Source organism: Centruroides sculpturatus, unplaced genomic scaffold (assembly GCF_000671375.1).
Source record: "Centruroides sculpturatus isolate CEXI.00-Female unplaced genomic scaffold, Cexi_2.0 scaffold1112, whole genome shotgun sequence".
Classification (NCBI taxonomy): Eukaryota; Metazoa; Arthropoda; class Arachnida; order Scorpiones; family Buthidae; genus Centruroides; species Centruroides sculpturatus.
The window spans coordinates 176,211-181,491 of NW_019385331.1; the positions used below are offsets into that span (position 1 = coordinate 176,211).

A 5,281-nucleotide genomic window follows, 5' to 3' on the forward strand; every position below is an offset into this window, starting at 1 on the left:
GCTATTAATTTTATCTACGAATTTATTTATTAATATATTCATAAGAGTGAATTGAATACGCCGGGGACGAAACAAATACTGATACATCCGAGTACAAGAATGACCTCGAAACGTTTATCCGGTAAAATTTTTGAACGAAGGACCGGTAGTGAACTCGTGCGTCACCAAGGCAACCGCAGCCACCTAATCAGCAGTCCGAATGTTCCCGCTCCGAAGAGGTAGACTCCAGCGGATTGGACGAACTGCTGGAAATCGTCCAATTAGAACGTACTTCATTGATTTTAGTGTCTGGAGCTCGGAAGAGGGACACACAGCTTACCAGATTGAGTTGTCAAGCGGATGCGAGACAGATACTGGAGAAGCGCACCAAGGTGAGTTCAAACTCGTGATTAATACTTATTTATCGGATCGTATTAATTTAATACGTCGAAACGTTACACCTCTCGTAAGAAATTCCACTAAATTAATTAAATTTATCTTAAATTATTGTATTTATTTATGAAAGTGCTAATGTATTACGTCACTTTTGTAATATTTAAATATAGTATTAGTAGAATTCTTAAGTTTAAAACTTAATCATATTCTAAATTAATTACATTAGGATTTTATAAATAATTACGAAGGATTTTTTACTCTTTCTTTTATTTATTTATTTTATATTAGTCGTCATTGATTCGATTGTTTTTATTAAAGTAAAGAATAATTATTTTCCCTATTTTTAGTATATATATTTTTTTAAAGTTAACCTAAATTTTAGTATTCGAACACGTTTCCAATATATGATAGATATAGTATTTTTCTTATCTTGTTTTTTCCAATTTTTTTAAAATTCAGTTGGTGTTTTTTGACATTATATTTTCCGGTTTTGTATGTACCAGACGTGTCTTCTTCCAGAACGAATTTCTTAAATCAAAACATATTAATTCAGTTTTCTAAATATCTTATAATATTATTTTTTTCTGTCTCTATTACATAACGTAATAAAAAGTGAAGAAAATGAAAATAAATAAAAATTAACAGCAACATATAGACTGTAGATCTATAAAATTTATCACGAAATGCTTTATTTATTTATTATTCATCATAAACTGCGGTTTAAGCATAATTTTCTCATCTACCAAAACAAGCATGTACAATGTAAGCACATGCGGTACAAGTACAAAAAAAAGAAGTACTTAATGAAGGTCGGGTGAAACTTTATCATCAAACATGTCACGCAATTGAGTTTCGTGTGACTCATTGACTCACGAATTACATTCTCACGAGAATCAATTGTTTAGTCTACCATTTCATGTGCATACCTTGTGAGTTCTCAATAATTTGCTTTCCTTGATTGTCAGGAAATTCATACCACAAATTCCTTTAATAATTCAGTAAAAAATTATTATATGAATTTTTTTCTTGGTTTATTTATTAGTTTTTAAAATAATAATAATAATAATAATATATTTAGCAATCTGGAACGGGATTTTCGTAAATTTCTTTATAAAAGAATCATCGAATCAGTCTTTCATTTCCTTCAGAAAATGTGTTTTTTTATCAAGAAAAAAAATAGGAAGATATATTTAAAAGAAATAGAAGAAGGAAATTCAGATATAAGTTATCAAAAATTCAGATATCTCAGGTAAAACGGTTGATTTACTCAGGTTTTGTTATTGGTATTGTCAGAACCAACAGAATATACATTCTGATGTCCGAATTATGAATGTTTATTTCGAACGTATATTCTGCTGTAAGTGCTTCTGACAATAAAAGAGGAAAAAATTGCCAGAAAGCTATCTTGTAATTCCGAATAGAAAGTTCCTGAGAAGTCTATTATTTAGCACTAGGTTATTACGTATAAGCTGTCGGATAATGTCGAATATAATAATAATACATATATGACTTTAGTATCAAAGATATAAATATATTACATGAAAGGTAACGTTTTAAATAATTAGTTAGTTTAAAAATTTAGTAGTAACGAGCGATTGTTTATTGTGAGATCGTCACAATGCCGGGCTGCAATTTTTAATCATATTTATAATATATGCTCTCCATCTCAAATTAGTGGTATCTTACCCCCGTAAACCATACTTCTCCTTTAACAATAGAGTTGTGTCGATCATCTATTAACTACTTTCAGGGCGAAACTTTTGAATTGAAGTAAAGTGCGGAAGTTTATATATAATCAATCAGGACCTTCCGCCCCTATGGTTTCTATATTTCTCTTGAATTTTATCTAACATCGTTCCCGAGATTAAGGAAAGACAGACGAACGGATGATAATGAGAATTTATAGGTCTACAATTTTTTTAAAATTTCAGCCCAATTAATCAAACATAAGCAATTAGGGATTATAAAAATGATTTATAACTATATATAAAGAATAAATTTATTTAAAAAATAATATATATATGTTGTTTAAATTGTTTATTTTATTTTTTTACTAAAATGTTTATTATTTTATTTTTTATAAAATATTTAGTAAGTCAATTGTAAACTATTATAGGATATTTATTCATAAAGTTTTAGTATTTTTTAAATAAAAATCTACAGTTTAGTCATACCGTAATTAAGAATTCGAATTTTAATTTTAATTAAAAAATATAAGAATTAATAATAAAAAAATAATATTTATATTTTTTGTCGACTTTCAACGAAATGCTTGTATTCAAAATATAAAAAAGTTATGTAAAATATTTCAATGATACTAAAAAGTTTTATTAAAAAATTCCTGTATCTCGGCACCGCCTATAAATATTACAATAGAAAATTTTATAGTTGAAGGAAAACATCCCTAGTCAATTTTTATGTTTCTTATAAAGCGAAAGACTCCTTATGATCAAGTTCTTGTACGGTTTGAAATTTTTTTATTGTTGTTAACTACGACGTCGCCGAAATGACAGAATTGCAGTTATTCTCAAAGCAAGCGGTTTAGAGGCATTGTTGCTTGCTTACAACCAACCATTACAAGTCCTCTTTGGTCAATAACTACCTGGTTTGTTTTGACCAGATTTTCTTTCTCGCTCATTGGCTTCTCTTTCATTATCCTCCTTTACTCGACATATTTCAAAAGTGAGCGATGTAGAAGTTTTTCCGATACATGCAATGTATATCGTACTTACGCCTGTAGACAGAATGTCATTCCTGTTAGTCTTCCTTAAAGAGTATAATGTTTTGTCTAACTTATATATATATATATACATATTTTATATGTCTGAATTTTACGATGGTGAAGAGGAAAAGCCATCCAAATACTATATTTAGTAAGCATATTTTTAATAGACTGCACTGCTAGGGATTTAGGAAATTCAATATAAACGTTTTTTTTTATCGTAAAAACCTTAAGCTTAAAACAGGGAGTCCAGCATAACAAATAGTTTTTCAGCCGAGCAGAATAATCCTCATATACTATACACTGTTATATATAATAAGTAGAGCAATAAAAATACATAGGCGTAATTTTATTTTAAAACAATAATTTCAATCTGCATTCGATAGCAATAGTACTTTAGCATAGAGTCTTATTTGATCTTTCTGTGGGAGAGTCTCAACCACAAAAGTTTAGGAAACATTGCTCTGGAGATTGAATATCTTTCAGGAGTCGATAGAATGATTTTTCGAATTTTTTCTTTTAGGCTTTTTTTCCTCTGGTATAAGGAAAAGAAACAAATAAAACAGAAATGGTTTTTTTTCTGGAAGCTATCTCGTATCTCTGTGTGTCTGCGGTAATTTCTATTAAGTTTTGGTAGTAAATTGGAGCCATCCTGACATATGGGACAACTAACTTCATTAGCCGTTTTGGTAAATAATGAATAAAGGTTATAGATAGATGACTGGATTCGGGTTGAAGAAGCGCTTTGTTCCGACACCCTCCTGGCAGAGTAGGACCTCGATAGTTCCCGAAATAAAGATTAACTGTCTCCTGGGAGGGAGATCTCCTGTGGTTGCCGAAGGGCTTTCGGTTTGTATTCGCAAGACTCCGGGGAGTAGTGCTGTTTGTATCTCGGACTCTGTAGCGCCAAGCGTGATCTCATTTTTCTTTCCATCGCTCCGACACGGGGCGGGGTCTAACTCTTTCCTTCCCCCTTTCTGTCCACCTAAAGGTCCCTTTGGCGCCACATAATCGATTTAGAGTAGAAAACGTTCCGTTCTCCACCTCAAAAATGCGAGAAACGTTACGCGATTAGTTTAATCGCCAGCGATGCACGCGATTTGGCGAGGATAATCGTTACTAATTCAACCGTTACGTTTTTATATATTTTAAATGCATAAATTAAGATTAAATCACATTGAATCTATCTTTGAATAAGGATATTTAATTTTTGAGATGTTTTTCAAACCGAATACCAATTTAAACGATAAATGTTACGCCTTATATTTAATCACAGCGATACACGCAATATAGCGAGATTACCTCTTAAGAATTTATCGTTTCTGTTTTATAAAATTAAATAATCAACTTATAAGATTATTAGAGTTCACGGGTTGGATGTCACGCCAACCAATTTTAAACGCATGCGCACCAATTTTAAATGTTTAATTCTAAATATTTAAATTTAAAATCTCTTTTTTGTATGTTCAAAAACGGCTAGTATCGTTAATGTTTTAAATTTAAATGTATGGTTCGAATTCTTTATTCGAATTTAATTTTACCTGAAGACGACGTGCTTATTTACGTCGAAAGCGCTCGTAAATTAAAAATAATTTCAAGTATATTTAACGCCTCATAGACTGACGTTCTTGGAAGTTTTGATTGACATAAGTTGGCGTGACATCCAACCCGTGAACTCAATACACCTAACAAGATGAGTAACAGAATTCGGATGTTCTTCTTTTCTATGTTAAATTTACAAAAGTTATGGCATAAACTACATGCCCAACTAGTCTTTCTGCTCAAGTGTAGAACGCATCATATAGTTCCAAAGTGCATAACCATTAACTTCAAGGCCTTTCCTTTCTGTCTGCGAGGTGCTTTGAAACAAATGGAGAAATCGCTCCTTTTAAAATTAATTAAAGTGAAACGCAAATCATTGGCGGAAGCTGAGCTTAAGTTATATGTTGCCCATCTGCAGTTTGCAAAGTCTTGTGACCCGGTTTCACTCTACGACCAACTTGGAAAGATTCACAGCATGGCATCGAAATTTGCACGAGATGAGAGGGATAAACTAAACAAGAAATTCAAGTGGCTTAGCAATGCGGCACGCAAACAACAAAATCCAGTACAGCCAACCCAGTATCACAATTACACAGGGGAAATTGTTCCATCTCGAATTGAGAAGATTATACAACAGGGACC

At 31.5% G+C, this 5,281-nt stretch overlaps 1 protein-coding gene across 1 annotated transcript in view; it reads left to right on the forward strand.

The window, feature by feature from the left end:
- The first annotated feature begins 395 nt into the window (after positions 1–395).
- LOC111637748 (neutral and basic amino acid transport protein rBAT-like) overlaps positions 396–5,281 on the forward strand; it is a 95,859-nt gene continuing 90,973 nt past the window's right edge. The window contains exon 1 of the mRNA XM_023383311.1: positions 396–445. The gene's annotated coding sequence lies outside the window, so the exon portion shown is untranslated. The remainder of the gene's footprint in view (positions 446–5,281) is intronic.